Raw genomic sequence first — 19,213 nt, 5'->3', positions numbered from 1 at the left:
AGTCACTCTGTTGGTTGATGTCGGAGCTGGGCTATGCTTTAGGGTTTTTGGTTACCAGTTCCCCTCCTGTGACTTTATATGCTGCTGAGACCTGAGGCTTGTGAGACAAAGAAGCATTAGGTAGAGAACGAGCAAACGGGATTCAACAGGAGAGCTGGCAGTGACAGTCGCAAATGCAGTGATGGGCACACGGCTAATCAAGAAGGGACCCTTGGGGGAAGATTCAGCCATGTGTGCAGGGGAATGGCTGTGAAGCAGAAATAGCCCCAGTGGGAAGAGCGGCGTTGACAGATGTGAAAGCAGGCACAGCCATCTTTTGGCTTAATCTACCTCTCATTTGACTTGAGGTAAACCAGAAGAAAAGAGCTATTTAAAATGGATTTCAAATGATGACATTAGAGATCCTGTAAATTGGAGGTAGAGAAATTTCAGATGATCTGACCACATCCAATGTCAGGAAGGATTAAATAAATATGATTAAAGTCTGATTTGAGTTTAAGATTGATATTGTGGTTATGAGAAGGGAGCAGGCTGTTTTGAAAGTGTTCGCTTATCTACACACTCTTCATTAATTACTACTCAGCCTGGGCCATGTGGGAGGCTCCAGGATCACAGGTAGCCATGGATGCTTGGATGAAGCATGGTTGGTCCCTCAAGGGGCTTATACTGTCAGACAGTGAAACATGAAAAGAAATAGCTATGCTATGTCTCAAAAAGTCCGAGGAAAGAGTCCTGCCTCAGAGAACTGGGAGAATATGGAAGAGAAGCATGTAATACATTCTTGAAGACTCACTTAGAAAGCACCCTACTGAGAAGTTAAAAGGGCCTTTTTTTTTTTTGAAAGAAGCAGAGACAGGGTGATATGGAAAACATTGTCCTCTCCCTAGGATGCTATGGTCAGGATGTTGGACTCACAGGAAGACATGGTAAGAAATAATACTGTGAATGCATGCTAGGAGTTTCACAGTTATTCCTGTAGGTGGTTTCAAGTTAAGGAGAGAATTGGCAAGGGTCATCTTAGGGTAGACAGGCAGCTGTTAGATTCAGAAAGCCCTCGGTCACCTGTGTGAGAAAGGGAGGCCTGAAATAAAGTAGAATAAGAGAAGAAGAGGAAGGAGAAGAAGAAGAAGAAGAAGAAGAAGAAGAAGAAGAAGAAGAAGAAGAAGAAGAAGAAGAAGAAGAAGAGAAGAGAAGAAGAAGAAGAAGAAGAAGAAGAAGAAGAGAAGAAGAAGAAGAAGAAGAAGAAGAAGAAGAAGAAGAAGAAGAAGAAGAAGAAGAAGAAGAAGAAGAAGAAGAAGAAGAAGAAGAAGAAGAAGAAGAAGAAGAAGAAGAAGGAAAGGACCATTTTTTTCAGCACTGGGAAAGTTTCCAAATAACTTAACAAGCTACACCCCGAAGCTTGTTACTTTAAATGAAGTAAGAACTTTGGCTTAATGCCAGAGTTTCGGACCTTTGGCAAAAGTCTCATTAACTCTTTGATTCTTCCCCCAGGTTCTTCTGTTCCAGTCCCCAGGATACTTCTGTCTACTGCTTCTCCTCGTTCCTCAGTCCTTTCTCTGACTTAATGGTAGGAAGGAGAAATAAGCATGCAGCTGGTAGAACAACTCCCCAACGGCGATGGGCATTTCTGTTTGGGAACAGGTAGCTTTGGGGTACTCACCTCTCTCAGCTATACTTCACAATTACCTCGTAAGTGGAGAAATTGCCTGCTGAAGAAAGAAAAATAATTGTCAGGGGCTAGGGAAGTACCTTCAGAAAATACAGATGAAACCAATTCCATTTCCTTTTGTTGATAATGTCCTAAGATTCTGTGGATGAAGGGAATACTGTAGAGATATGTATCTCCATTTTAACAGCATATGATGTTCAAAATAGGTTAATAGAACTAAAAAGGTAGCAGTGTGTGTGTGTGTGTGTGTGTGTGTGTGTGTGTGTTATTTAAACCTCAATGACCAACTAGTCTGTTTTGATAACATTAAGCAAAGTTGTGCTGTTAACCACTAGAGGACAAATATTTGACGCTTTGCAATCCATAGTGACTGGTACGAGCCATGTTTTCACCACTGTAGTAGGAAATTAATTATTATATGTTAAGAAAATACCTAATTAAAAAAACATTAAATAAACAGAAGAAAAAAATATCAGTATGAGGACCAGTTAGATGGCTCAGCATGTAAAACCACTAGACTGCCAAGCCTGGGGACTTGAGTTCATTTCCCAGGACCCACAGGTAGAAGGAAGGAACTCACTCCAATAATTCATTCTCTGATCTCTGCATGTGTCATAACACATTTCCACCTACACATATACATACGCGTATATAAAATATAAATGTAATAAAGTAAAGATAACTCAGTGTGGCTGTGATTCCAATTAAGCCACACAAAGGCAGGCAGCAAGGTAGTCATTGCCTGTAAGATGCAGTCCACCGAGCCCTCAACTCATGACTGAAACAGTTGAAATACTTCTAAGTAAAGGGTGTCCAGTGAAATGCTGTAGGCTCCTATCTGTGGATATGCTTTGTTAAGGCATTTCAGACAATTATATTTGTGAATAGTATCCTGATGATATACTATCACAATTCAAATCACATGGCTTTGGGGGATGAGTAATGAGCAAAATGAGAAAAATATGAACTCAACAACTTAAATTAAAACAACAACAACAACAACAACCTTCACAGGAAAGTATGTTAACTGTAATACAGAAGTAGACATTATCTGAAAGAAATCCATGAAGACAAAACAAAACAAAACAAAAAACAAAAAAATTAATCCTCTAATGCTATTGACATGACTATGCAGTTAAACAGTGATGTAGGATATTAACAAGGATGCTGAAGACATCTTAGGCTGCAAAAATAGCATACTATGTACAAGGTGATGAAAGATGTGAACCTGCAGGATTTGATGGAGGTTGGAATTGTCTGGCAGACTATATTCAGTTTTAGCTCTTATATTTTATTAAGTATTTTCCCACAGGAGCAGAGACAGAGACCCACTGATTTGTAAAATATATAAAAGTCTAGAAGTGTTTTACATAATTCATAAATGTACAGTCAGTGGAAAAGACATTCATTTCTTTAAATTGTTGAAAACTCTCACTTTGGGAGTTGCAAACAATTTCTGCCTGTTGGCAATGAAAGGGAAGCAGAGTATTATCAGTCTTACGTTTTAAGAGAAAACATGTTATAACCATTTTTTTTTCAGTCAAGTATGACCTAATTTTACATTGGGAAGCATAGATTTCATGAATTAATTGAAATGAAGGTTATAAGTCTGAAGATTTTAAGGGTGCAGCTCAAGACTTTGTCCATCAGGACATATTTGAACACAGCAGTGAAGACATTTTGTAACTTTCTCCAAGCCAAGAGCAAACATGTCTTTGACTTCCCTCTATTTGAAACAGTTTCTTGAGAGACAGAGGACTGTGTTCTAACCTAAGTAAGACATGTGCACCAGAGACTGAGTGATCAGGCCACAATAGGAAGATCTGTGGTGTGAATCTGAGCAGGACATAGTTAAATAGTTCCTGACTTGTGTCCACATGTTCCTTCACAGTATCTTGTCTGAGGACATGAAATCCGGGCATGTTGCTATAGTCTTGTTCTGCTTACATTGGTTTAATTGACATCTTCCTATGTGGCAAAGGGTTGGTGTGGAAAGAAAGGTGTTCTCTCTATCCATCATATTGAGGTCAGGAAAAGATAAGGATCAGGCTGGCAGAAGCAGGCACTGTTTATTTAAGTGGTGCTAAGAGGAAGTTGGGCTACAAATACTCCAAGTGAACCTGTCTTCATTCACTGATAGACATGAATATGAGCTCTGGATGTCTTGCAAGAGGTACCAGAGAATTGGGCTGTAACTGGTTCTGAAGACACTAAGAACCAGTCACTTCTGCTAGGTGCTAGTTTTCTATGTACCTACTTGGTATCTCCAGGCTTCCAATATCCCAAGCTAACATCACAACTTGAGCTCAGCAGGTTCTGAAGAATAAAAAAGGATGCGTGTGGGAAGTGGAGATAACCTGAGGAGATCGGTTATCAGCTTGAGAGAGGGAAAGCTGCATAAAGGGAAGAAGCAATCTAAAGGGAGACAGTTGCCTGAGGTAGCCTACAATAACAGGAGAGATTTCTATGTAGAGGACTGCCTACAACTCCCGGGAATACTCACTATGGGATCCTGGAATAATTCTCACAGAAATCTGGCAGGATGTGTTCTTCAAGTGTTGTACACTACTCTCTTGTTATTTGGTACCGAGTAAGAGGAAAACTAGATATGCATTTTAGTCAATGTTCAGTTGAAATTTCTCTATTTGTACCTGGAAACTACTCAGCAGCAGCAGCAGGAAAAGCACACAGGAGACTGACAACCTCATATTCAGAAGACACATCAAGCAATTAACCATACTGGAATATGGAGAGCTGCCCCTAGACCAATGTAAATCCAGGAGGGCTAAAGGTAGAGTAGGATGCTAGTGACTCAGGACCTGAAAAAGTATAGCATAAAAACAAAATTCTAGGCCTTTAGGCCCAGGCTTGGGAATGCGACCTTTGTGACTCAATGCTCCAAGGTATGCTAATCATAAAACAGATAGCGACATTCCTCCACCCACCCGCTTCCTGGGTTCAAAGAGTGTTAATTCAAAAAATGTACTATTGTTAGGGTCTCTTAGAAACTGTCTTGAGAGATAACCTGCACAATTACCAGGTATTCCTTGCAACTCTTGTGACTTTGCACTTCCTTGGGACTCTTAACTGGTATCTTTGGTATTTTCCAACCACACCCTCCCCACTTCCTTGAGTTGTGGTTTCTCCCTTTAAATACCCCCTTATCCAGCTACTCGGGGTGCCACGGTCCTCTACCCCTGTGTGGTGTATGACCGTGGGCCCGAGAGCGCTCTTGAATAAAAAAAAAAATCCTCTTGCAGTTTGCAGCAAGACCGTTTCTTGTGGGTGGTTTGGCGTGTTGCCTTTCCTGAGTCAGAATGTGGGGGAGTCCTCACGTTATGGGTCTTTCAGACCTATATGGACAGCATTGTGCAATTTCCCAAGGGGTGACCACTCTTCTTGTTTGTAAAAATGGGTAACACGTACAGAGCTTTTATGTAGTAGAGTTAGAGACGTGAACAATCTCCTTCACAGAAGAAATAGAGCTAACTGGGGAGCCACACAGACAAGCTTTCCTGGCATGAGGGAGTCTGGTCATGAGACACTAGTCTTGGCAGACAAAGAATAGTCCCCAGTGGTGCCTGTGACTGTCAGGGTAAGAGTGAGGAGCAGAGCCAGACTGCTGCTCAGGAGATGCCTTGCTTGGATCACCTCTGTGACAGACTGCCTTCCGTGGCACACATCAAAAGCAGTGGTGCTAGTTGATTATGGGCTGAACTTCAGAAATTGGAAAACCCCACAAAAACCTTATGCCTAGTAAGTATATAAAAATGGCATAATCACATTGAAAGTAGTTTATCATAAAAGAAACCATCCACTATAAAATCCTAGTAGTGCACTCCTAGAAGCTTACAAATAAAAACTCATAAAACAATTATGTATTGCAGCTTTCCCTGAAAGGTTCAAACGGAAATAGTGTTGAAATCTATCAACAGATGAACGAATACAACTGTGATATATCCTTAAAATGGCCATATTGTTCAACAATAGAAGGAAAATGTAGTCCTCACCATCCAGAAATCTCAAAAGGTATGAACATGGGTGTGAACACGTTATGAGGAATATGCCATTTTGTTTATTCTGTTACTCTCAAGGATTTGCATCTGTATGAGCCTTTATCAAATTGTACACTTTAAACATTTATGGGTCATACATGTACTATACTTACTACACATAAATTGTAACTCGATAAACCTATTTATGAAATACTTTATAAATCATGCTGAAGGTTGTGATGCCTTCATAATGGTGAACAAGTCAGTCAGAGTTCTGTATTGCTTTAGGAGAACCACAGACATTAGGATCTATGTGATAATAAAATTTAAATTGAGCTCAAATGCAATTTTAAAAATAAATAACCTCATCTTTCCACAGGATCCCCATGCTAAGAGATCTGCTGCAATTTCAGTTTTATGGCTCATTTTGCTGAGCATAACAAACAACCTCTAAAAGGAGAATTATGTTTGCTTAGTTTGGTTTTTAATTCTTGCTCTCAGCTCACAGTATTTCAGTGGCTGGAACGACAGGGCTTTGATGATAGGGGCCATTTATAAAAGCCTTGATGTAATGCATAGTTAATGCTTCCGAACAATGGACTCTTAGTGGCTTACTAAAACATCTGCTGATAGAGAAAACTCTTCTGTGGGCATGAAATTACTTAAAGAGTTAAGGTGATAAACATTTAAATAGTAGACTATTTTTAGAGCTTAAAGTAAATAGCTCTCTTAGTTACTGTTCCTGTTGCTGTGGTGAAATCCTCTGACAAAACCAACATAAGAAAGAAAGGTCTTGTCCTGCTCAGCTTTTCTTGTCAACTTGACACAAACCACGGTCACCTGGGAAGAAAGAACTTCGGTTGAGAAAATGAATCCATTCCATTGGTTGTTATGCTAGTCTGTGAGGGCATTTTCTTGATTACTGTATGAGGTCCAGCCCAAAGTAGGCAGTGCCAGTCTTGGACAGACATGGTTGTGTAAAAAAGTAGACTAAGCAAGCCATGGAGAGCAAGGCAGTAAGCAGCACCCTTCTATAGACCCTACTACAAATCCTGTCTCTATGATTCTGCTTGACTTCTTGCCCTGACTTCTCTCAATGATGGGCTTCCATTAGCATTTGTAAGATGAAATAAAACTTGATCTTGCCCAAGGGGCTTGTGGGTTTAGTATTTACTACAACAATAGAAACCAAGAAGAGTTTATTGGCTCACAGTTTGAAGGCACAGTCTATCAAGATAGCATGGCTGCAGTAGCTATCAGTGGCGCTTCATCTTTCATTCAGTCAGGAAGGAGTGAATAATGAACACTTGTGCTCAGTTAGCTCCCTTCCTTTTCTGTAGTGTGGGACCCAAAACTAGGGAATAGTGAATAGTGCCATGCTCCTTTAGGGTGAATCTATCCACCTTAGTTACTTAATCAAGATGCCGAGAGGCTAACCTAATCTAATTAACTCCTTACAGGTGTGCCCAGAGGCTGGTCTCTTAGCTGATTCCAGAACTTATTGACAACACCAAACATCACTATTTGTTCTTTTATTAAATTACAATTTATTCTTTAAAAACTTCATGCATTTTTTTGAGGGAACTTCAACTGAGAAAATGCTTTTATTTTATTTTATTTTATTTTATTTTTAATGGAAAACAATGACTTTAATATTTTCTGTAGCATACATTTAAATCATACTAGCTCTGTAATACTAGCCTCATTCCTTGCCTCTAACTCCACCCAGTAATCTCCTGATATTTCCCTTATAAATTTATTTATTTACTTAAGCCAGTGAGTCTAATACTGAATATATGTGAATGAGTGGGGGACATCTCCAAGGGTCAACCTATGCCCATGACCACACTCCTAAAGAAAAGTAGCTCTTCTTCCCCTAGCATCTATTGTTAATTTTGAGATTTGCTGGCGAAACCTATTTTGGGCCAGATTTAAAGCATGCTTTATTAAATATTAAATACAACTTAAGAAATGGACTTTGGTCAGGCCCATTCCAAGGAATTTCCCAAATAAGAATGGCCTTGAGCCATATGTTGAAGGAATGGGTTTATAAGGACAAACCTATAGGCCATTGTACCTTCCCATGAGGCTTTGTGGTTTTCCACAAACTGCTATTCCCAGCACTCCAGGAAGTTATGGTTCCTGCGCTGGTGGAGTGTACAGATTAATTTTTGGCATTATGTTATCAACTGCCAAAAATGACTCAGCTAGAAGTAAGGGCCTTGGGATTCCTTCCCCTTTTCATGTTGCAATTGTTAACTGGCTTGGTCTTGTGTAGGCTTTATGTAAGTAATCATAGGCACTATGAGTTCCTATGTACAAAGCATGAAATGTCTAGAAGACTGAATTTCAGAGCACTCCTCCTTGCTGGCTCTTACATTCTTTCTGGCCCCTCTTCAGCAATGTTACTTGAGCCTTAGGTAGGTAGAGGGAGATTAATAGAGATTGACTCACCTATGCCTGAGCATTCACAACTGCTTAGTCTCGGCAACAGCAATATGTCTCTGCATTAGTAGCTGCCCACTGCAATAGAAGTTTCTCTGACCAAGATTAGGAGCAGCACAAACACGTGGATTAAACATAAACAGAAGACAGAAACCAGAGATTGCTAGTTTGCACTTGACTAGGCAGACAGGCTGGTCGTCTTGTCTTCCCCATTCTAGTGCTGAGGTTACAGATGTGCATCTCTGTACCACACGTGCATGCATGCACTGGGGATCTAAATTCAGGCCTGAGATTGTGCAGCAAGCACTTTATTCATTTGGGTAATCTTCCCTGCCTGATTTGTTTTCTTTAACATACAAATAGTAGTTATTGGAATGCCCCTTTTTGATTATGTCAATACCCATGCAACGGTTATTCATTTTCCTCCTCTTGTTTCCACATACGTCCAGTAATAATCGGTAGTTTGGGTTTGCATACATTACACTGTGTGTAAACATCCAAAGAGCTCTTGGTAATGTCACCTTCCTTTTTTGTGGAAGACAGTTATAGAACGTCTACCCACCCTGATTCAGTCATGAATTTAATTTCTACAGATGTCTTTCTGGGATTGCTCTTCCTCCTGCTCCATTGGTCTTATGGCACTTCATCTAAGCGCCTAGGATGGTATAACATATCCTCTCTACCCTTACATTTTATGAACACCCATTTTGATTCAGCCTCTGCAAAAACATGAAGCCCTTTGCAATCTAAAGCAAATGTTGTGGTGGAAACATTGTCTGTTTCTTGCTCTATCCAGTTAATATCATGGGCAGAAGCCACATGCCACAGCAGCTTACTTATCCACTGTTCTCTTCTGTTGGTTTGACCTGAATTAGTTTCCCCTGGTATCTGGTTGTCGGAAGAATTCTGAAATCAAAATTGTATGAAACTTCACTTTGAAGCTTGAATTTCTCAAGTTGAATTGTTTGCTTCCACCGTACTCTGCCAGGAACTCACCTGTATATCAAAACAACCATGATAGGAAGTGGGACTTACTATCAGTGCCCACTGCTTCTCTTCTGAAGGCTAATCCCTCTAATCCAGGACTTCTTAGCTGGTCTCAGGTGCTATGTAGTCTTATGCATTACATACCTCTCTTAGGTTCATGTAATTTTACTTTATGTTTATAGGTGTTTTGCCTACATGTATGTCTGTGTACTACACGTGTGCTAGGTGTCCATGAGGGCACTGAATCCACTGGAACTGGTGTGAGGGATGTTTGTGAGTGGCCATGTGAGTGCTGGGATTTGAACCCAGATCCTCTGGAAATGCAGCAAGGGCTCTTCACCATTCAGCCATCTCTTTAGCCTGACATGTCTCCTTCATGGTTGTCTATCATCATGGAGAAAACTTGGTGTCATTCAAGATACTCTATTGCTGATGCAAGTGTAAGATGTCTGATATTCCTAAAAATCCGTAGGGCTTAAGAATCATATGAAGTGCTTGAAAATGAGCCCCCTAGGCCCAATGTCTCAAGATTCTCATCGGTATCTCCATAGTTAACAAACTAAATCATAATTTTGATATAGTTCTGTGATCAAATTACATTTCAAAAATTATATGTGTCAAAAACATCTAACTCTTCTATTGTAGTGAGGTCATCTCCTATTCAAGAGTGTTAAAACTGTAAGAGGACAAGTATCATTGTCACAAACTCCTTTTGAATGACAAGAGCATATAAAACTTAGAGCATAGAAATTTATCAGAAAATAAAATTATATTTAATGGGAGTGTAAAACTCCCTAGGTTTGAAATTAATAAATAACCAATTAGTTGTGAACTTTTCCATGGGAATTCTTGGTAGTTCCACAGAGAATCTATCTTTGGGATATTGGGATTTACTTTATGACAGCCTGCCATAAATTTAATTATCATTGAATTTATTCACCGTCTAGCAAGATATTTTTAGATTAATTTTTTTGACATATTGATTGTGCAACTCATGTTATGATTTAAAAGATGAGAATGTGTGAAGCCATAATGGTCCCCAATCCCTCTCTCTCTTTGTCTCTCTGTCTGTCTCTCTCTCTCTGTCTCTCTCTGTCTCTCTCTGCTTGTGTGTGTTTTTGTGTGTTTGTGTGTGTTTGCTTGTGTACAGATGCATCTATATATATATTTGTTATTTGTGCTTGGATTGATTTTGCTTTGTTTTTATATGTGCATATGTGTGTGCCAGTGTGAATAAATACCAAATATGTGTGTGTTCTCATAGGCCAGAAGAAGGCGCAAGATCTCCAAGTCTTGGAGTTACAAGCAGTTGTGAGCTGTCCTATATGGGTTCTGAAAACTGAACTCAGGTCCTCTGCAGTATGTGCTATTAAACATTGAACATTCTCTGTATAGTCAAGGTTGCTTTATAATTATTTTAGCCATATCTTTATTCTTTTTTAAATTTTTTATTAGATATTTCCTTTATTTACATTTCAAACATCCCCTTTCCTGGTCTTCCTTAGAAAGCCCCCTTTCCTTACCCCTTCCCCCCTCCCCCTGCTCACCAACCCACCTACTCCTGCTTCCTGGCTCTGGAATTCCCCTACACTGGGGCATAGAGCCTTCATTGGACAAAGGGCCTCTCATTCCACTGATGACTAGGCCATCCTCTGCTGCATATGTAGCTAGAGCCATAAGTCCCACCACATGTACTCTTTGGTTGGTGGTTTAGTCTCTGGGAGCTCAGGGGGTACTGGTTAGTTCATATTGTTGTTCTTCCTATGGAGCTGTAAACCCCTTCAACTCCTTTGGTCCTTTATCTCCTTCATTGGGGACCCTGTGCTCAGTCCAATGGATGGCTGTGAGCATCTCCTTCTGTATTATTCCTACCAATAGATAATTCATCTACATCTCTATTTAAATTTCTGTGAAATGCAAATTCCTAGTGTATAAGTCTGATCATTTGTGAGTCAATTTAGATTATTCTTAAAGAATTGTTTTCTAAATAACGAAGCACTTGCTTTGCATTAGTAATTAGACAGTGAATATGAACAATTAGACAATGAATATGGAGAGAGAATAGAGGACAAAAAACTCAAGCTTCGCCAAAGCCATGCCTGTTCAATATAGGAAGGGAGAAATGAATGTAAAAGATCAGAGAATCAGTTTGAAATGTGTTCAGCAAGACCACAGATGCCTTGACTGGGAGGCCATCTTGGATTTTTACTTATACAGTGGAAGTCAGTGCCTTGTGGAGACATGATTGGCAAGACCGGATAGTATTCTATGATATAGGTGTAAAAATGTCCTAGTACAGGACACAGAGGAATTAAACAGTTATTGAGATAATCTAGATGTGAGAAAATCAGGCCCTGAACTGAGGAAGAGGAAATGGAAAATGAGGGTCCATTTGAGAAAAGCAAGATATTGAGAGGACAGTTCAGTTACTCTTGAAGATGAAGAATATGCACTGGATATTATCATTGCTTCTTAAAAGTTTTTCCGAGTGGGAGAATTAATAGAAATATAGAACACAGGTGTGGCCCCAAATCTCAAACATAATTTTGTTCAATAATTGCTTTCTTCCCCCCTTATTATAATGTTCCAAAAGAGATTTAAAACATATCTCCAGGCAGTTCTCTTCCTCCTGTTGCCACTGACTACGTGCATTCATTGTTTTAAAATGATTGTTATATATTCTGTAGTATTTCCATATTGAAGAGCCAACGTTCCAACTTCCATGTGTTCCCTGTTAAATAAAACACGTTTACAGGCTTTTTCTGATGCTCCATTATACTACACGTGTAAAGGCTAAATCTGGAAAAGTTTAGCAGATAAATACCCATTTCTTCAGCTATGCACAAGAGATTAACACAGGCAACTCCCTCCAACGTTAATCACTCAACTCCTTGGCCATTAAAGTCTCACCACATTCAGAGGAAGAGGTCACACGTGAAGAGGAAGAAGAGGCTCAAGTAAATCATTTCCATCCTGTCTAATGGAAAACAGTTAAAATTACTTTACAAGGGACATTTGCAAAATGAAGAGTGGGTTTTCCCAGCATAAATATGAAAGCGCAGATGAGCGCTTCCTTCCTAAAGTCTGATATCTCTGGCTGGGATGACCCTCCACCTGTACTCTGCCTTTTCAAAACTTGTCTTGGTTATGTCTCCTGTGAACGTCTGTTTTCTCCATCATCTGGTATTTGATAAAAGAGCTTCCTAAGCTTTGAAAGTACTACTAGACATCTTGAATGTCCATCCTATGCTGCTAGGTATAGATCTAAGGTTCTTAAATCCTTGATGCTCAGCATCTGCACACCACCACTGCCAGTGTTTCAGATATTCAAACACTTTGCTTCTGTTATAAACGAGTTATAAAACGACTGAGCCAAAAATTCAGCAAGAGGTGTTCAGGGAGTTTTTCGTGGCCTTTGTTTTAACACCAGTGTTTCTCAACCCATGGGTTGAGACCCTGTTAGGGGTTGCATATCAGATATCCTGCATATTATATATCTGCTTTATGATATGTTAACAGTAGCAAAATTAAAATAATTTTATTGTTGGGGATTATCACAGAACAAGGAGCTGTATATGCGATACAACATTAGGAAGGTTGAGAACCATTGTTTTAGACTAAACTTCAATGTCAAGATTCTAGTCTAGGAGAAATTACTTTCTTTCCTGATGTGAAAATGGAGGCTTGGAGGAAATGATTTGCCCAAAACAGGGAAGAGTAGGTATCACAGAAGCAATTTCATAACATACTTCATTACTCATACATCACAACTACTGCAGAGTGTGCCATGGCTGAAGCTCAAATGTCGGTCAGTGTCAGAGAAGAATAGGGCTCAGAACATGAATTTTCTGTTATGAAAACCTTTTGCACTTTGTGCCTGTTTTCATCATACACAAAGTAAGTCTAATGTTTTGATTGTGTGAGGAGAGAGAGAGAGAGAGAGAGAGAGAGAGAGAGAGAGAGAGAGAGAGAGAGAGAGAGAATCAGGCACACATATGAATGTGATCAGAAGATCAGTATTTTAGCTATGCAAGCATCTAGGGCCATGAGATAAAACACTGAACTCTGGTGGGTGATTAGGAAGATGTTCCAAGTCCCAGCCTTGGCTTGAAGACGGATTCTGAGGAAGGGGTGTTTGGGAGCAGCAAAAGAAACAACTTGGAGTCAGTGAGGTAGGGTGCAAGCCTTGTGCTCTTCTCGCTCTTCTTGAGACAGCTCTCCAGATATCTCCTGTAGAGAGCTCTGCTCTTGAAGAACAAAGCAGTCTTTTATTTACATATCAATTCAATAATTTAACCAGGTTCCCTTTTGATTATTCCATGAATCAGCATTTTATGACCACAGACCATTGATTTTTAGTAAAGGACAGAAAGTACATTTTTTAAAAATTATTTTATTTATTTACATTCCAATCATTGCCCTCTCTGGTCTCCCTCCCACAGTTTCTCATCCCATTCCTCATCCTGCACCACCACCCCGATAGGCCTCCTCCTTCCCTGGGGCTTCAAGTCTCTCCAGGACTAAGGACATCCAGGATCAGGCAGGCATCCATAAAATGTAGGGTTAGGGAAGATTTTTCCCAATCTATAGGCTGCCAATTTGTCCTATTGATTGTGTCTTGGAGAGTTTTGGTTGGAATCTTGATGGAAATTGCATTGAATCTGTCAATTGCTTTTGGTAAGATAGCCATTTTCACATGTTAATCCTATAATCCATGAGCATGGGAGATCAGATTTTTCCATCTTCTGAGGTCTTCTTTGATTTCTCTCTTTAGAGATTGGAAGTTCTTGTCATATAGATCTTTCACTTGCTTGTTAAGAGTTACACCGAGATATTTTATACTATTTGTGGCGGTTGTGAAGTATATTATTTCCCTAATTTCTTTCTCAACCTGTTTATCATTTGTGTAAAGGGAGGCTACTGAGTTAATTTTATATCCAGCCACTTTGCTGAACTGGTTCTCTGGTGGGACTTTGGGGGTGGTTTATGTATATTATCATATTATTGGCACATACTGAGACTTTAAATTTTTTCTTTCCAATTTGTAGCCCCTTGACCTCGTTTTGTTGTCTAATTGCTCTAGTTGGAACTTTGAGTACTCTATTGGATAGGGAGAGAGTGGGTAACCTTGTCTTGTCCCTGATTTTAATAGGATTGCTTGTAGGATTCTTTAGTGGGGTTTTCTCCATTTAATTAATTTGATGTTGGCTGTTGGCTTGATATATATTGCTTTTATTATGTTAAGTATGTGTCATGAATTTCTGATCTCTCTAAGACTTCACATGAAGAGGTGTTGTGTTAAAGGCTTTTGAAGCTAAATGAGATGGTCATGTGACTTGTTTATATTGTGCATTACATTGATAGATTTTTACATACTGAAAAATCCCTACATTCCTGTGATGAAGCCTACTTGATGGTTTTGATGTGTTCTTGGCTTCGATTTGTGAGAATTTTTTTGAGTATTTTTGCATCGATATTCATAAGTGAAATTGGTCTGGAGTTCTCTTTGTTGGGTCTTTGTGTCATTTAGGCATCAGAGTAACTGTGGCTTCATAGAATGAATTAGGTAGCATTCATTCTGTTTCTGTTTTGTGGACTAGTTTAAGGAGTATTGATATTAGCTCTTCTTTGAAGGTCTGGTAGAATTCTGCACTAAAACCATCTGGCCCTGGGGTTTTTTGTTTGGGAGGTTTTTAATGACTATTTCTATTTCCCTAGGGGTTATGGAATTGTTTAGACCTGCTCTTGATTTAACTTTGGTAAATGGTATCTGTCTAGAAAACCATCCATTTCATCTAATTTTTCGAGTTTTGTAGAGTATAGGCTTTTATGGTAGTTTCTGATGATTTTTAAAATTCCCTCAGTTTCTGTTATATCTCCCTTTTCATTTCTTATTTTGTTAATTTATATACTGTCTCTGTGCCCTTTAGTTAGTTTGGCTAAGATCTTATCTATATTGTTGATTTTTTTCTCAAAGAAACTGCTCTTGATTTTTGTTGATTCTTCCTATCATTCTCTTTGTTTCTACCTGGTTGATTTCAGTCTTGAGTTTGTTTATTTCCTGCCATCTACTCCTCTTGGGTGTGTTTGCATCTTTCTGTTCTAAAGCTTTCAGGTGTGTTGTTAAGGTGCTTATATGGGATCGCTCCAATTTCTTTATGAAGGCACTTCATGCTATTGATTTTCCTCTTAACATTGCTTTCATTGTATCCCACACGTTTGGGTATGACGAGTCTTCATTTTCATTGAATTCTATAAACTCTTTGATTTCTTCCTTTATTTCTTCCCTGACCAAGTTATCATTGAGTAGAATTGTTCAGTTTCCATTACTATGTGGGATTTCTTTTGTTTTTCTTGTCTTTTTGAAGTCCAGCCTTATTCTGGGGTGATCTGAGTGAATGCATGGCATTATTTTAATTTTCTTGTATCTGTTGAGGCTTGTTTTATGTCCAATTATATGGTCAATTTTGGAGAAGGTTCTATAAGGTGCTGAAAAGAAGGTATATTCCCTTGTTTTGGGGCCAAATATTCTGTTGATATCTGTTAAATCCATTTAGGTCATAACTTCTCTTAGTTTCACTGTGTCTCTGATTAGTCTCTGTTTCAATGACCTGCCCCTTGGTGACAGTAGGGTGTTGAAGTCTCCTGCAATTATTGTGTGAGGTTCAATATGTGTTTTGATCTTTAAGTTTCTTTTATGAATGTGGGTGTCATTGCATTTGGGGCATAGATATTCAGAGTTGAGACAAATTTTGGGATCAGTTTTGTGTGTGTTTGTGTGTGTGTATGTGTGTACACATGCATACATGTGTTTTCTTGGATTTGTATGTGCCATAAGTCTACATTAGATCATTTGATCACTTTGCCCCTTCTTGTTCTAGACAGAATCTTTTATTTAACCCACAGCTTTCTGATTGGCTAGGCTAGTTGGCTATTTATCCCTAGTGATCCCTATATCTGAGTGGGTTGTAATGTAGGTGCAATTCCACAAAACCTGGCTTTTCCATGGGTGTTAGAGATCCCAATTCAGGTACACATGCCTTTGTAAATGGCACTTTGCCAATTAAGCTATTGCTTCAGTCATTAAGCAGAGCACGTTGAGATGTTAAAAGAATCTATCTTGAAAGCTAAAAGTTTAGAAAGACCCAAAGAAAGTGATTGTAGGGGGCAGAAAATAAGACAGTGTGCTTGAATAGATGTTTCTTTCCACTAGTCCATTATCATCTGTAGTTCTTCTAGGACTAGACTCTATAAAATTGGAATGTCTTTGGATCTCTGTGTGGTCCAATAATTAAGAGTTACTATTGATGCAGTCTTAGATTCTATCTTCTACTATGTTTTTGATGTAGTTATTTTGGGATACCATATATATATAGTGAGGTGGAGGAAAGAGCCTTGCCTTTCTTTGAATATTATTGATTTGTGAAAGTTATTAGTGTGACTTAATAGTAAAGAAATGATGTGATAGGGAAAGGCTAATTTTTAGAAAGAAGCTGAGGCAGGATTTCTAGCTGGCCTGGATCCTTACAGCCTCGGGAAAGCTCTGCAGCTGGGATGCTCCCTGGGTGCTGTAGTCATCTATATTCAGGGACAGTCTCTGTTCCCGACATGAGTGAGCTGAGGAACCTGGAGCTGGTGCCAAGAGCTCCTGCTGAAAGCAATTATCAGGATTCACCATATGATTTCAATTCTTTGTGGACTATAAAAGAGACACTTCACCATTTTTTGAAAAGGGATATGAGCATGAATGTCGTTAGCTTATGCATTATTTAGTGGCTGCCATCCTGCCTTGGTCTCACAAAGGAGAATGACAGCATTGTCGTTAGGGTTTCTGTGCATGTGATAGTGGAAATAGAGATGTTGGATTTTGTAGCTTCTCTAAATTACCTGTAATCTCATGACCTATAATTAGTTTGCTGAGGATATTAAACCCTCAATTTTTTTCACCTGTCACTGAAGATAGGTTTCTGGTATCTCATTATGTTAAGGAAAATCCTATCACACACATACATTTGAGAAATGTAGTATAATGATAAGAAAATTATTAACTTCAGCTCATGTTTTGTCCATAGTCATGAATATGAAAGTCTAAAGGACATTGCATGAATGTAGCTCATACCAGGACCTGACTCACTCTTACTTTTACTACTTACTCTCTATATCTCTGTTATCTCTCTGTCTCGTCCTCTGAGATGTTTTGCTTCCTTGTAGTGTTGTTCTCCTATGCACATTGTATTTTTTTTACAACATCTATTTAAGTGCTCTACAGTAATTCCACAAATTAAAAACAGGGTTGACTTTTATATTATTACTTCATTTACTACTAACCAGGAAAATATTTTAACTGTTTATATAAGAAGTGATTTTGTTGTTGTTGTTGTTAACAGGTAATGCTCTCTTTCAATAGGCTATGTCTTTTAGAATTTATTTGACTCACTTGTCACTTCAGGTACATGAGGCCAAAGAGGAGATGTTTCTCAACTGACAGGCAAAAATCCTTGCAAGTTGCTAATCTTGTTCTCACAAGAACGATGCTAAACTGAAAATGAAGACCTCTTCCAAAGTCCATGAGACAAGCATGGTCACAGAGCAAACTGCCCCTGTGCAAACTGGAGAGTCAAGTAAGATTGGAGCTGATGTTGCACCTGTAGAAACATGTAAAGAGTGGTTGAATATCTGTGGGAGACAGGGCAACGATGGCTTCTGGGAGATGCAGAATTAGTCTCCAAGGGATGGGTTCCAGCACAGGCTGCCCAACCCCAAATGGAGAGTCCTGGAATGTACACATGTGCAATGCTAAATGCACTCAGAAGGGAATATACATGAATAGTTAAAGAAGTGATCATGAATTTGGGAGAGGATATGGAGAGAGTTGGAGGGAAAGGGGTGGGACTGGTGTATGTTCAATATTCATGTAGGAGAGTCTACAAACAAACAAACAAACCAACCTCTCTCTAGGAGTCCTGACTTCAGGGAAGAACTTTCCTCTGTCTTGCATTTGACCCCAAGAACTGACAAGGAGCTCAGGATTAAGGTGAAAGAAAATCCCTCAGTGACTGACATGAAGAAGGTGAAACACAAGCATTTTAAAACCTAGAGTGTGATCCGACTAACAAGGGCTGCCATCAGATACCACCTGACCAGTGTCTAACCAGTGTGGTTTAGTCAGACACTAACCAGGCCACATGAGAGAGAACATGTCCAATTCTAGCTCAGGGCAGTCCCCTTGTTTCGCCCAAGAAAGACAAAGAGAAAAAAAAAAAAGGAAAAAAGATGGAGTGTTACAGCTGAAGGGCTCAGGCTTACTTAAAGACTAAGGCCTAACACCCAACTCCCTGCATCAGCACACCTCAGTACCCCATCGACAGGGTTCTTACACATGGAGGGGATGAGACTCACACACAACTGCAAAACACAATTCTATGTAAGAAGCACCCTCTAGGGAATCCAAAGCAAAATAGAAAATAGAGAAAGCGAGTCCCCCAGTGCTGTGATCTTTCAGTACAGTTCCTCATGTTCTGGTGTGCCCCAGTCATAAAATTATCTTGCTGCAACTTCAGAACTGTTGCTACTGAGCAGAGTCTCAACTCCTAAGACCACTGGAAATATGTGTTTTCTGATGGTTGGGACCCACAGGTTGAGAAATGCAACTCAAGAGGTGGTGTAGCAACTGACACCTACAGTGGCTTTAAATAGCAAAACACTCAATACACAACCTGATATGTATAAAGACTTACATATCAGTAAGCTGAAGACTTAGGTCCCCAGTTCCTGTCACTTGAGATAGCATGTCTGGCTTTCGACTTTCCATAGAAATGACAAAGTACGAGGAAAGCCAGGAATCATACTCTGAAAGACTTATCCCAGAACTGGATTTACATATGGCAGAGGTTTTGGAATTATCATACCAGAAAATTAAAATAAGTGATTACCATGCTAAGGGTTCTAATGGAAAATGGTGACACCATGTAAGAACAGATGGGTGATATAAACGGAGAGATGGAAATTGTAAAAAAAATAATTCTAGCAATTGCAACAAAAATAAAGAATGCCTTTGATGGCCTCATGAGCACATTTCTATGAGAAATATTACATGTTTAAAACTGTACCAGTAGAA

General features: G+C 39.3%; 1 long non-coding RNA gene across 1 annotated transcript in view; it reads right to left on the bottom strand.

Annotated features, from left to right (window-relative positions):
• Gm34361 overlaps positions 1 to 19,213 on the bottom strand; it is a 65,599-nt gene that overhangs the window by 21,047 nt on the left and 25,339 nt on the right. The window contains exon 2 of the long non-coding RNA XR_874904.2: positions 1,661 to 1,709. This is a non-coding gene — a long non-coding RNA (predicted gene, 34361). The remainder of the gene's footprint in view (positions 1 to 1,660; positions 1,710 to 19,213) is intronic.

This window comes from Mus musculus, chromosome 14, assembly GCF_000001635.26.
Source record: "Mus musculus strain C57BL/6J chromosome 14, GRCm38.p6 C57BL/6J".
Taxonomy (NCBI): domain Eukaryota; kingdom Metazoa; phylum Chordata; class Mammalia; order Rodentia; family Muridae; genus Mus; species Mus musculus.
This window is presented reverse-complemented; position numbering and strand designations above follow the sequence as displayed.